This window comes from Ambystoma mexicanum, chromosome 4p (genome assembly GCF_040938575.1).
Source record: "Ambystoma mexicanum isolate Mex_15411 chromosome 4p, UKY_AmexF1_1, whole genome shotgun sequence".
NCBI classification, from domain to species: Eukaryota; Metazoa; Chordata; class Amphibia; order Caudata; family Ambystomatidae; genus Ambystoma; species Ambystoma mexicanum.
Window position 1 is genome coordinate 824,219,739 of NC_090927.1, and position 15,001 is coordinate 824,234,739.

The 15,001-nt window shown below is 50.7% G+C and overlaps 1 protein-coding gene across 4 annotated transcripts in view; it reads left to right on the forward strand.

The window, feature by feature from the left end:
* Positions 1-15,001, forward strand: part of USP45 (ubiquitin specific peptidase 45) — a 3,631,241-nt gene that overhangs the window by 1,090,030 nt on the left and 2,526,210 nt on the right. The gene's annotated exons all lie outside the window — the stretch shown is intronic.

A 15,001-nucleotide genomic window follows, 5' to 3' on the forward strand; every position in this document is an offset into this window, starting at 1 on the left:
ACTCATTGCAGAAATGTTGCCTTACTAAGAAAGACTGCACCTTTTTTTTTTACAGATTTTGAAAATCATATGGGGGCAGCCACTTGTTTCTCTCTTAGGTCTAAGCTCCACCTTGCTTTGTGTATAGTGACATTTCATTGTAGTGTGCGTTGCTGGCTACATGGCAGAGCACGGGTCTGTCATGGATATCCACAGCAACAGGCAAATGCAGCTGCCAGAAAGATTACACTTCTTAATTTCATCGATGGAACAGTGAACTACTGCATTGTCGACCTACCGCCAATTCCCATCATTTTATTATTTACCAGGTGACAGTTCTGTTTACCCATGTCACTGCTAGTTTATTTTAATTAATATGTCTGCTTTATCACAATTCTAAAACAGGTATACAATGTTTGGCTTAATTTTTTCCCTCCACTTGAGGTGTATATTCTATTCAGAGTGATTTCAGAGTTTAAGTGGTGAAGAGAAGTCGCACGTTTTAAACGGATTATTTTGATATCTAGATGCATTTGAATAAGTGCAATGTTTATTTGTAACGATCGCTTTGTGGCACCTGCAAGAGGAGCAGATGGGCATGGTCGATCGCAGTTCTAGGTGCTTTCCACAGCAAGCAAATGATGAGGGGAGGAAGGGTACAGGAAAAAGAGTATAGCGTTACAGCATTTGGAAGTGTCAAATAGAAGCATTGTGCATAAGTGCATTTGGAGGGAGTAAGTGCCAGAGAGATTATAGTGTGTATGATTTCTTCCTCCAGATCAGTATCCTGACCGGCATAAACTATGCAAGGTTCATACACAAGCCACCACTGTAACTGCCTTGCAGGGTGACTGAGCTATACACTAATGACTTCTTTGAAGAGGAAGGTTTTCAGTCGTTTTCTGAACCTCAAAGTTTGATAGTTGATGCATCTATATTTGACCTCCACCATTGATGTGTACAGAATTTTAATGCAGCATGGCCGTGAACTATTATTTTTAAAGCAAGCAAGAATTGGGTATTATCCCATTTCATTGTGTTTCTGGGGACAGGGAAAAGGGGAAGGTGAGAGCATTATGTTGGTGTGTTACTCTTGGTAGTGTCTCAAAACAGGACAACAAACACGTTTGGATATTTCATAGCCATGTTTCTAATGAATCCCCAATTATAGCAAGCATTTCACCTACTGGTGAGGAAGAGTAATTATTGTACAACTCACAGCAAAGCCTGGAGATCATTTCTAAGCTTTCTACCCGTGTGACAGAGACTCCACCGCACTGTTCCCCTCCCACCTCCCAATCTATTCAACTTGTTATGTTGAGTGATGGGAACTAGAACTTGCTCCACAGTTCACATTTCAGTGGTTTCTTTGTCTTGGGGGGAGATACCTACCTCAGGTACTATTCCCCATGAGGTTCCTTTTAATTCTCTAAATGAGTTGTTAAGCTTTAGGTAAAGAGATGGTTTATTAGAACCCAGTGGAGTGGTACCAGCCAATATGGAGGATAGGAATGCAGGCTTGCACTGGTGGTACAAGCCCAAATGCCTTTCTAGCCTCGGCAATCACTCCCCCAGACCCGTTTTCTTTGGGTGTGTTGCCCTATCCTTGCTCCTCCTAAATTTTTTCCCCTTTTACCCTGGGTACAAATAGTTAATGAAAAAGTTGGGATTGGCGGGCTTGGCTGTAAAAGGCCTTAGCCCCAACAGAGGACTTCACTTCATTCTAGTCTACGGTAGCTGTGTTTAAAGGACGATTATGGGCAAAGTTTGTCTGCCAAAGCGTTGATTAATGCTACAGTGTAGACCCCATCTTTGTGGCTTCACTGGATAGTGGTTCATCATGGAGGACACAACATTAACTTGTCTCGGCATCTTGTGTCACGCCGCCGGTGCAACACATGCTCCGATGGCATCACAGACGCCCAAGGGTGCAACTAAACCTACATTTGGGGGGGGGGGGGCTAAGTGGTGATGGGAGGAGCCACTTCAGAAAATAGGCTGGGCAAACTTTGAGGGTCCACCCCCACTGTTCTAGCCCGCCCACCCCACACCCTTTTGGTCTGTTTTGGGGACCAACTATCAAATAGTATATTTTAGAGCGCAATCTGCAGAGAGGTGATGAACCTCTTTCTTGAAAGTAGCAGCTTTAAAGTTTTACTGCATATATCCGAGATGGGGAGACAGAATAAGTGGCTCACTACCAATGATAAAATTTTGCTAAAATCCGCCTCACTCACACATAGGGCCTCATTACACGGTAGGAGGTAGGGATTTAACGTTACCGTTAACGTAATACCGGTAACGTTAAATCCCCATGCCAATCACGGCCTGGCTCACCGCTATTAGCGGCACCGCTAAGTACGGTGCCACTAATAGCGGGCAGGCTGCGTGCGTGCGACCCTCCATCCCGTGAATAACACCATGCCGCTAAAAGCACACCATCACAAGGTGAGCGGACATGGTAATAGCGGCATGGTTAAGGCCCCCAAACCCCTTACCGCCATGATGCTAATACCGGCATCGCGAACCACCCGTTAATAGAACTGAGCATTGTTCCCACCTGCCACAGGTGGACACAATCAGCACAGGTTGAGGCAATGGACACTGTGGCAGCTCAAAAGGAGCACACCACACCCCTTCCCACACCCCTTCCCACACCAAGATGGTTCCAATACTAGCAGCATTACATGGCCTAGAGGACCTCATTGCAGTGCTGCTGCTACAACAACAGGCTGCACAAAGGAGACGCAGGAGGAGGAGGCGGGCCAGACAGGCACAGCAAGCACCACCACGCCACCTATTCATACCACAGAGGCACCCACCAATTCCCAGGATCAGAGCCAGTCCATTCAACCTAACACCTGAGCAGATACACACCCTGTACCGTCTGGACCGGGACACCATCACCAGCATCGTGGACATGATACACGACGACATTGTGAGCCTCATAGACATCAGAACTGCCATCCCCCCTCTACTGAAGGTGGTGTCAGTGCTCCACTTCCTGGCCACAGGAACCTACCAGCATACAGTGGGGCAGATGCATGGCATCTCCCAACCAGTATTCTCACGCACACTGAACCAGGTACGCGATGCCCTCCTGAAGCATGCACCCGAACACATATCCATGCCACGGACTGCCCAGGAGATTGCAAACACCAAAGTTGGCTTCTATACACTGGCAGGCATTCCAAGTTGCATTGGGGCCATCGACTGTACACATGTGGAATTGGTTGTACCACATCACAATGAATTAGTGTACCGAAACAGGAAGCAATTCCACTCAATCAATGTCCAAATGGTATGTGACGCAAACAATATAATCACACATTGCTGTGCCAGATTTCCCGGATCTACCCATGATTCCATGGTCCTGCAGAACTCAACCATCCCCCGCTACATGGAGCGACAAATGGCACAACATTCGTGGCTACTTGGTGAGTAGCAGGGCAAGCACATGGCAGTGTGATTGGGGGGGTAGAGAGATCCTCCAACTGGGTCTGCATTGGGGGGGTGTAGAGAGATCCTCCAACTGGGTGTGCATTGGGGGGGCAGAGAGATCCTCCAACTGGGTGTGCATGGGGGGGTAGAGAGATCCTCCAACTGGGTGTGCATTGGGGGGGGGCAGAGAGATCCTCCAACTGGGTGTGCATGGGGGGGTAGAGAGATCCTCCAACTGGGTGTGCATTGGGGGGGGTAGAGAGATCCTCCAACTGGGTGTGCATGGGGGGGTAGAGAGATCCTCCAACTGGGTGTGCATGGGGGGGTAGAGAGATCCTCCAACTGGGTGTGCATTGGGGGGTAGAGAGATCCTCCAACTGGGTGTGCATTGGGGGGTAGAGAGATCCTCCAACTGGGGGTGCATGGGAGGGGGTAGAGAGATCCTCCAACTTGGTGAACATGGGGGGGTAGAGAGATCCTCCAACAGGGTGTGCATTGGGGGGGTAGAGAGATCCTCCAACTTGGTGTGCATGGGGGGGTAGAGAGATCCTTCAACTGGGTATGCATTGGGGGGGTAGAGAGATCCTCCAACTGGGTGTGCATTGGGGGGGGTAGAGAGATCCTCCAACTGGGTGTGCATTGGGGGGGGGTAGAGAGATCCTCCAACTGGGTGTGGCCTGTAGTCCGTTGCACAAATGCACATACAGATGTACGCTAATGGGCATCTGTGAGGGCAGCAACGTACTTGGGATGAACGGACATGCAAGTATATGACACACGACACAGCTGCCAATCCAAACCCATTGACATTAAAGATCAATCCTCATCCACATTGCACAACACTCCACGCCATGGAATGCACATATGTCATCCATGACATCAACATAGTCATGCAGCATTCTTACAGCACAACATCAACAATGCATTGTGCCCTTGGATGCATGCATTGGGACCCCCCCTAGCCATGGCAATGCACCACGAACACATGGCACCACTGAGGCGTTGCCTCTCAGCATGGCAAGATCAATGTCGGAAGCACTGTACACCACCAGTGTGGTACCAAATCTGCCTGGCCACAGGGACACCAATTACCTGGCCTCACCCAGGACATGGGAATTACTATAGGAGGCATCAATGGGGCATGTCTACTTGCATGCTTGCGCTCACCTTTGCACAAAGCAGTCACGCAGACCATATTCATTGATGCAGTTGAATGTGCACATGATTCTCAATGATAGGTCAAAGTATGTGACATGAACACGCCACACATGTGCCGAAAAGTAACAGGAACCCATTCCTCCCCCATATAGGTGATGCCGGCTATCCCCTGAAGAGGTGGCTCCTCACACCTGTACGGAACCCACAGAACAGGCATGAAGAAGAATACAATCGTGCCCATACCCGTACCCACCTTGTCATTGAGCAGACTTTTGGACTTCTGAAGTCACGGGTTTAGGTGCATAAGCAGGTCTGGTGGCGCACTCCTATATGGCCATGAGAAGGTGGCAAAGATCACCACAGCATGTGTCATGCTGCACAATATGTGTATGAGACGGAATGTGCCACTGCCCCCTGAGGTTGAAATGGAGGCACCTGATGAGGATGATGATGAGGATGAGGATGGAGGTGAAGGGGATGCAGGTCATGCAAGAGGGGATGGCCAAGAGGGACGGGCTGTGAGACAGCATTTGATCAACTAATTGTTCTGAGTTACATTTAGTCATACTGTCACCTGTATATGGCTGGTGGGGCACTGGTGTCGGTTTGTTAGCTCACAATGGACCTTGGCGTCAATAAATTGATCATACACAATGAAGGAGTCCAGGCCTGTGTTTTGCTCAAACTGTGTATTAATGAACAGAAACAGAAAAATGTGCAACTCCCCATCCATCCCGCCACCCTTACAACTGTCCCATCACACCCTTATCCCACCCCCCACAACTGTCCCATCACACCCTTCCCCCCACCCCCCACAACTGTCCCATCACACCCTTCCCCCCACCCCCCACAACTGTCCCTCATAAGTCTTCAACAATGCATGTGTTCTGGCATGCACCGAGGTCAATAGACGTTCACGCCCTATTGTTCATTACCAGGGCTGGCTGGAGGTGCGCCTGGTGGTGCATGAAGACCGTCTCAGTGGATTCGTCTGCCGCGAACTGCAGGTTGAAGAGGTGGCAGACTGTCCTTGTGTAAATTGGCGCTCCATTGCATCTGCGATGCCTGTCAGCACCTCCCGGACGCGTGTTAGCTCGCCACACAGCCTGTCCGTGCAGGACTCCATCCCCTCCCTCTAGTGCCTGGATGTCTCAGCGAGTTCAGCCCTGAGAGGGCAAACTCCTCCACATGTTGACCTACAAGCACTGTTAGAGCCTGCTGGCGCTGGATGACGGTGGCCAGGTCAAGGGCAGTAGCAGCCTGTGGTGGTGTGTCTGCTGCGCATCCGGATGCCTGCCGGTCTGCAGATGCCGCCTCTGGGGGGCTACTGAAGGCCTCTAATGACTCGTCAGCAGTGACGTGTGTGCCAGGTGTGGGGGCGGGGGATTGCTCTGGGGTTACAGCAGGGCTTGGGGTGTGCATGGGCAGATCTAGATACGTGGGCTCATCCACGTCGGACAATGGGCCAATTGCTGCAGCCTCCCCTGCCGAACTGGCTGCAGCTGAGGGTGGACCCTTGGTGGCGGGGATTTGGGGGGGGGAGTGGACCTCTGGAGCCGGGGCAGTAGGGTGTTGCTTGGCACTGGCAGTGGCGCGCAGGTCTTGTTCTAGAGGCTGCAATCTGGGCCTTGGCCCTTTTCCCCTGGATGTTATTGGGGAATCCTCGCTGGGCTGTGGTCTTCGCTTCTTTTGCACAGGGGGTGCCCGGGCAGCTCCCTCGCTGTCTGAATGCCACCCTGTCGGGGACAAGAAGGGGGATGTCATTGGTTATGGTCGCATTTACTCAATGCAGGCTACATCATGATTTCATTTGGACCCATTTCAAAATCATTGTGGAGGATGCAGGTGAGGTGTCATTTCAGTGCCTCATCCATGCAGTGTTGTGTGTGGCACTTGGCTCTGTTGATGTATGCATGTGTGGGTGCTGGGCCAAACATGCAGTGATCCCGGGCTGACATTTGTGGGGACCTGTACATTCACATTGCATGGTTGCATCAGTGCACTTACCTCCATCAGATGTGTCTTGCACGCTGTGCTCCATCTTTCCGACACCCTCAATGCATTCTACCCCGATGAGGTTTGCACAAGTCTCTTCCCACTCCTTCAACTTGATGGGAGACGCTGATCCTCCAGCAGTGGCAGTTTTGTGATTCTCGGACAGGATCATCCTGACCCGGAGTCTCAGGTCGTCCCACCTTTTTCGGCAGTCGCGTACAGTGCGCGTGCTGCTGCCAACGACACTCACTCTGGTTGACACTTCCTCCCAGATGGCTTTCTTCTTTAGGAGGGTCTCCCTCCGCATGTCATTAGCAAAGACCACTCCTGCATTGTCTGCTAATGTCTGAGTTAGCATGACTAACTCCTCAGTGGAGAACTTCTCCTTTTGCTGCCTGTCTGTGGATTTCTTTAGTGCCTTGGGCATGGTAAAGGTGTGACGATGGTTTCCAGGCAGCAGGGTAACACATACAGGTCCAGGGGGCAGAGGATGGCAATGGATTGTGTTTTTAAGGATGGCCGCCGCGCTCTTTCCCGTTCCTGTGTGATGACGCTATTTCCGGTTCCGCTTTTTAGCGGTCACCGCTAATAGCGGACACCGATATTTGCATGCTGCGCGAGGGCGGAGCTGCTATCTGCACCTTCGGGAAGGCCGGTAAGGGACTTTTTGGTCACTTTAGCGGCATGGCGGTAGGATCATTAACGGCATGGCGCAATGCTCGTGTCCGCGTACTCATAATGTTACGCTATTAGCGCCCTCTTGCGAGGGCGGACACGTTAATTGCGCCATGCCGCTAATTTACGATTTTTAGCGCACAACGTGTAATGAGGCCCATAGTGTCTAAACAATGCTGCCCAACCCTATCTTATAGAAAGATTCAATAGGCACTCCCCCAATCGGTCAACAAGAACTGCCAACTCTAACTGCCTTACAGTACCTAGGTTTAAACTCACCAAAGCGGAGCCTGCAGCTTCACAGTTAAAACTGCACAGCTGTGGAACTTCTTACCTGCTTCCCTGAGGACAGACCAGACATACCGGCACTTTAGACATAATATCAATTGGATTAAAGAAAATGCCTGCTAAAATGTAGAGCACAGGCTCGCTGGCCATACTTGGCTCCTGTACTGTATTGTATATATGTTACCTTTGCAATATCCTGTAGTTAGTTTTCGTCCTTTCTTATGCCTGTTTATAATATCTAATGCTCTCGACCCCAGTCGGTATAGAACATGCAAACATGCTGCTCTCATCTTGTTGCATATGCCTGTACAGCTCTGTAACCCGAGCTGAAAATATTATTGTTCTTCCTCTTGTTTGTGCCCTGATACCCCTGGGTCTGGTGGGCACTATAAATAATCAAACAAACAAACAAACTGCGTTTGTTCAAGTACATTTTTCTGAACAAACACAGTTAAACTACACCGCCCGTTTCATGAAATGCTTCCCTCACCTTTCTGCCTAACAAAATGTAAGTGCGCACATCCAGGGGTGCACCTAGGCTAGAATTTAGGCACGGGTTTACCCTTGAAATGTTGATGAGGCGCTTACATCAGAGAAGGTGGAGGAGTGGCAAACTTACTTGTATAGGGGCATTGAACTTCATTACGCATTCTAATGAGACTATTCTAGTGCAGCTTCAATGTTACATTCTGTTAACTCTCTCTCCTTAAAGTCTAAAAACACCCACTTCTTGCAGATCCTGAAGGTCCTAGAAAGTGTGAAAATGGAGATGGTGTGCAATGAAAGACTCAATATCATAGCTTAACAGGCCATTGCAGAGTGTGGGGCAGTTCTCTGGATGGCCCAACAACGTCAGTGGCTGGGAGCAACAGGGGAGAAAATGTAACGTTGGTTCTACCACAGTCTGCTATAATAGAATCTCTGGTAAACTGACTGGCTGGTGAGACTATGTCTGCCTGTCAAATCAGTATGCAATTCTATATGACAGTATTGGAGCCACTAGTAGAGGAGCACCATGGTATACTAATGTGTCCCTACGCTTATTAAAACTATCCTAGTGTAAGGGTGTAAACATAATCACTTATAAGCACTCACATTTTTGCAGTTGAAGTCAGGGTGAGATTACATTATTTGCCTGGCATCACACACTTACGCGAAACATCGAAGCAGGGATTTTAACACGCTGAAATTTGGGCACGGCCACCTTCTTCCACGCTTTACTTGGAACAAATATTTAAGTTTTGAATGTCAAGACCTACAATAATACTGTCCTATACAGTTTACTTGCAAAATACACAAATTGCTTAGTTAAGCATCATGCCAACATGTAAATCCTTATTTATTTATTTATTTATTTATTTATTTATTGTAAATCCTTATAGTAGCATGTTGGGCCAAAATAATATCAGTGAACCTTTATTTTCCACATTCTGAATGGAAAACTGTAAGATGCAAAAGGCAAAATATCTGTTTACCTACTTTATTTTCAGCGCTTTAAGACACATAATAAAATAAGTTGTGCCATAAACTCACTTAGGTTTGGAGATTAGTCACAAACATCCAGCGTGTTATGTATGATTTAAGAACATTCAACTAAGGACATCAAAGCAAACTTTACTTTTTAGCATATCAAGCTATTAGACGTTATGGGTATGGACACATTTTTAAAGGGTGCTTTATTTTGTTGCTCGCTTTAACTGTAACAGATTTGCAAGGGGACTTGTGGTCTTTTAGTTGGAAATTCACCATCATGCAAAAGAAAGGAAAGGCTGCTGATGACAAAAGAAACGTGTTGTTGAGTTAATTACGGCACTGGCTGCTGAGCCAGGGACACAGTCTGGGTCTCTGGGGAAACTGGCAGTGCTTGTACATCCGACCCTAGCAGATAGATTTGCCTCGGAAGAAGCAAAATGCGCCCAGAAGCATGTACCTGATCCTTTGAACTGTTAAATGGCATGGAAGCCCGCACCTCAGCTAACATTTGGGGGTGGGGGGACTTCAGCCCAGTCAGGTCAATGACTTTGCGTGCCCACGGACGCCTTATCTGTTACCCTTGCTGGTGGCTCTACCCATGTTGGAAACTGTTGCCTGGCCCGAGACTGCCACCACATGTTTGCCTATGTAGTGGGTGTGACGTCCCAGTTAATTGTAGCGCATGCGCGAGCCTCGTTTGGGACCCGCGCACGCGCAGTTCAATAAACCGCGTCCATGCGGCCAGTTGCCGCCGGGACGAGTAGCAGGCAGCATCGCGTCCTGTGTCTCTCTGATCGTGTGCGTGCGTGCGTGCATGTATGCGTGTGGGCCACCCGAGGCACGGGTGGCTATACAACAACTGGCGACGAGGCGGGATACCATCGCAGCGTTCGCTCGATGAACACGGCGTGTTTTACATCAGCAACGCTACACGGTGGTGAGTCACGGACCCGGTGGGAACAGATCTATGGTGGTCTATCATCTGGTATGCAACAGTAGCGGCCTGAAAAGGTGCTCGTGCGCTGCTCATACCACATTCACAGAATTTTTGGAACTCTGGCAGTCCTCTACAACCCAGAGGACAGCCCACATCGCATAGCTACCGCACAAAAGGTGGCTGGAAAGCACAGCTGGCAACAAGGAAGACACACAGAGCTGGAAGGGAGGAAGGGCATGCTGAATTCCACCGTACAGTAACGTGAGGTACGTGCACTGCCCACCCAAGTCAAGTTTGCGGCCTCGGAGCCATAAGGAGGTGCCTGTGCGACCTGTAAACATGGCGGGAAGTGACGGTGAGGCGAAAACTGCAACTGTGGTGGTGAAAGCACAACAGGGATCTTTGTTACCCATGCAAGAGTTTGATGTGTCCGGTCCCCCTTCGAAGTTGGGCCCAAGATGGTTGCTATGGATAAAAAAACTTGATATGTACTTTACAGCGACTGGGATAACCAATGACGATGCGAAGAGGGCCACTCTTTTGTACTCTGCGGGTCTGGATGTCCTACGCATATATGAGTCCCTGAACCTGCAGGTAGTCACCTATGATGCCGTCAAAACTGCTTTGGAAAATCACTTTATACCGCTCTCTAACGTCGACTACGAGAGATTTCTCTTCTGTGGGGAAAAACAGCGGGAGGAGGAATCACTTGATCAGTTCTGCGCTCGATTGCGGCTCATGGCCACCACGTGTTGATGGGACAATGAGGAATCGATGATTAGGAATCAAGTACTCCAAGGGTGTGGCTCAGGCAAACTACGAAGGCAAGTGTTGAGGGAACCCGGGCTGGACCCTGCAACAAATCCTAGACAGTGGTAGAACCTATGAACTGGCGGAGTCGAGAGGTGCCAAGATGGACGCAGCAGTGCGCCCTGGGAAATCTGAAGAGGCATTTGCTATCAATAAACAGACTGCGTCGAAAGACAAGTGGGGTCAGAAACGACAGGAAACTCGTCCCCCGACAGGGTCTGGATCTATCTACCAGTATTGCGGATATGATTTGCCCCACTCTGAAGAGTGTCCGGCCAAATCGAGGTCATGTGGCCGGTGCAACGGACCCAGACACTACGCCCGAATGTGTCATGCCCCAGCTCCCGTGTCAATACAGAGGGGCCCGGCCAGGGTACGTGGGGGTGGTTCGAGAAGGCAGAGGAGCATTGCGGCTTTGGAGCAAGAAATGCAGAGACTTCAGTTAGCTGAGGAGGAAGAGGAGGAGGAAGACGAAGTATTCTTCATCTCGTGCATCGCCACTGGGGCGAGGAGTAAGAGACAGCCCAAATGTGTGGTGATCATTCAAAGGGGTGCCGACACAAGTGCTAATTGACACAGGGGCCTCAGTGTGCGTGCTTGCCTCGGAACATTACCAGAAGATTCCGGGCCCTCCCGCGCTGAACATTTCAACGGCGAGGATCTTCACGTTTGGCGGAGACACTCCGCTCCCCATCAAGGGTGTGTTTGTAGCGCCTGTATCCAGGGGCGAAAAGACCATAAAGGCCCGATTTTTCGTTACAGAAGTGAGTCCCCACTCTCTAATCAACCTTGCGGCATCCGAAGCCCTGAACCTGGTTCACTTTGCACTAGAGGTCTATCAGGTGGATATTGAGACGCTGCTGGACAGGTTTGTGGGCATTTTTGAAGGAGTTGGGAAGTTGAAGGCGCCCCCGGTACGTCTGCACATTGACGACACGATCAGACCAACAGCCCTCAAGCACAGGCGGATTCCGTTTCATCTTCGACAGAAGGTGGAAGAAGAGCTACGGTCGCTTGTCAGTATGGACATTATCGAGAGGGTGGAAGGACCGACACCCTGGGTTTCGCCCATTGTGGTGGCGCCCAAGCCAAAACAGGCGGTGATAATTTGTGTAGATATGCGTCTCCCCAAAGCCGCAATTAAGAGAGAGAGACACTTAACGCCAACCCTCGATGACATCATTGGGGAGTTGCAGGGGGCGAAAGTTTTTTCGAAATTGGATCTACGGGCGGGCTATCACCAGCTTGAGCTCCACCCAGACTCTAGATTCATCACGACTTTTACTACACACGAAGGCCTTTATCAATTTAAGCGCCTGAGCTTCGGCATTTCATCGGCCGCCGAAGTCTTCCAGAACACTATTAGGGGGGCGCTGGCAGGCCTTAAAGGCGTCTTGAATATGAGTGATGACATTTTGGTATTTGCCGACTCGGAAGCAGAGCACATGAAGAGGCTCGAGAGCACGCTGAAAAGGTTGAGCGATCTGGGACTTACCCTGCACCTTCAAAAGTGTGAATTCTTTAAAGACCGGATAGGGTTGTTTGGATTTATTTTTCACGTTGCTGGGGTGTCACCGTATCCGGCTAAGATCAGAGACATTCGAGAAGCTGCGGCACTGTCATCCCCCACGGAGGTAAGGAGCTTCTTGGGGATGGTGAATTACTGTGGACGCTTCATCAAGGGTTTGGCTTCCTTGTCTGAACCCCTCAGGGCGCTGACCAGGAATGACGCCGTGTGGAGGTGGGAAAGCAAAGAACAGGAGGCATTTCAAGCCCTCAAGAATGCCCTGTCCGATGGGGACACCATGGCGTACTTTAACCCTTCCGTGGAATCGGAGATTGTTGTTGATGCCAGTCCCGTGGGTGTTGGTGCAGTACTGTTGCAGCCTGATGTAAGGGGGGACATGCGACCCATCGCTTACGCGAGTAAGGCTCTTTTCGCCTGTACATCCTGGGCAAGCCCGTTGTAGTGGTGACGGACCACAAGCCGCTGCTGCCCATATTGGAGGGGGTGTCTTCGAAGCCGCCGCCCAGGATCGAGAGGTGGATGTTAGCCCTAATGGAGTATGGGGTTCGACTAATATACAGACCGGGAACCAACAACCCGGCAGACTATCTCTCGAGGCACCCCAACACAGAGAATACGGACAAGGACGGTGGTGTGTCCGGCTGCCAAGGGTTGCTCTGTCACGTGGTGGATGGGGCATTACCGGTGGCACTGTCGAGGCTGGCTATAGCGACAGAATCATCCAAGGATGAGGTGTTCGGCATCATCAAAGCGGCCGTGAGAAGTGGCGACTGGAGAGAGATGCTGCGCAACAATTCACAGCGCCAGTCAGATGCCCAAAAGGACCTGCAGGCACTCTGGAAGGTACGGGATGAACTGTCGGTCTCTGATGATGGATTGATTCTAAGAGGGCGGCAGATTGTGATCCCGCAGGCGTTAAGGATGCGCGTGTTGGAGCTGGCTCATATCGGGCATCAAGGGGTCGTCAAGACCAAGGCGAGACTTCGGCCCAAGGTCTGGTTTCCTGATTTGGAGGGGATGGTGGAGAGTTTCGTGAGAAAGTGCTTGTCATGTCAGGCAGCCAACCCAGGAGACAAGGCCCCACCTATCAGTTCTATGGAACGGAGTGAGAAGCCGTGGGGAACCATCCACGTGGACTTTGGCTCGACTGGTCGGGCATGTATCTTCTGGTGGCGGTGGATCAATGGTCGAGGTATCCAGAGGTGGAGGTGGTGGAATCCACAGCGACGGAGTTTACCACGAGGGCCCTAGACAAAATGTTTGCGACGCATGGATTCCCAGACATACCTTGCTCAGACAATGGACCGCCATTCAACGGCAGCCAGTTTGCCCAGTATCTCCAACACAGGGGGATCTGTCACCACAGGGTATCCCCGCTATGGCCTCGAGCGAACGGAGAGGCCGAAAGGATGATGCGTACCTTAAATAAGGTACTGAGGATTTCCGCCAGTGGGGGCGAAGACCTTCTGAAAAAGCTCATGGAGTTTCTGCGAGAATATCGCACCACGCCTCACCAATCAACGGGGGTTGCCCCTGCGGAGGCGCTGTTCGGGCGTTGCCCTCGGGGAATGATACCAGAAGTAGAGGGCAGGAGACCAGGTGTCATAGACAATGACAAAGTTCGAGAGGAGCTCCGTGTTAGTTCGGAACAGGCACCCTGAGGGCAAACTTACTTTACCATACGAGCCTCGCCCATGGAAGGTCAGCCACGTGAAAGGAACTATGGTGACAGCGGCCTGTGAACGCGGCACTGTCACCCGCAACAGGTCCTTCTTCAAAAAAAGTGGACACATCACCAGAGGCCACAGGTCGAGAGGAGATGCCACACCAGGACGCGATCCCCGAGGCTCCAGTCGAGGATCCCACTAGGGCCATCGCCCCTGCGGACGACAGTACCAGTGGAACATTGCCAGGCACCTCGAGGTACCCCGTGCGGAGGGACCAGAGACTGCCTGCTCACCTCAAGGACTATGTCCTGGACTCAGGGGACTGAGCCGAGGTCCCAACGGGCCGTCACCAGTGATGGGAGTATCCAGTTTGTGTTTACCTGTTTTGCATTGTTAGAGCACCATAATGTTGTACTGTTTTATTGATGAAAAAAAAAAGGGATGTGACGTCCCAGTTAATTGTAGCTCATGCGCAAGCCTCGTTTGGGACCCGTGCATGCGCAGTTCAATAAACCGCGTCCGTGCGGGCAGTTGCCGCCGGGACGCGTAGCAGGCAGCATCGCGTCCCGTGTTTCTCTGATCGCGTGCGTGCATGTATGCGTGTGGGCCACCCGAGGCACGGGTGTCTATACAACAGTGGGTTCCGGCGGGCATACCAGCAGAAGGGCCCTGCCGTGGTCAATACAGCGTGCCTACTCTACAGACCGCAGCTTGCATGCATAACACAGACTTGTCTATGAGCTCCTGCATTCAGCCTCTATTTAAGCACTTCCTTGATGCGTGGAAGCCATGTCTCAACGCTCCTCCGTGGCTCTCTGTGTTATTCTCCGATCTGTTTCTCTAATGCCTTGCCTCATTGTTTCTCTATCCCATTCTGCTCCTGATTTCTTTGAGCTGTGCACTGTGCCCTTCCATCTTGTCTCCCTTTCTAGTTTCTCCCTGCCCTGTATCTTTCATTTCCCCAGTGGCAGTCTGGTTACGGGGCCCCTGCTCTGTGGAATTGCTTCGAATGCCCTTCTTGTTTATGCCTATTCCTCGTGATCATCTCCT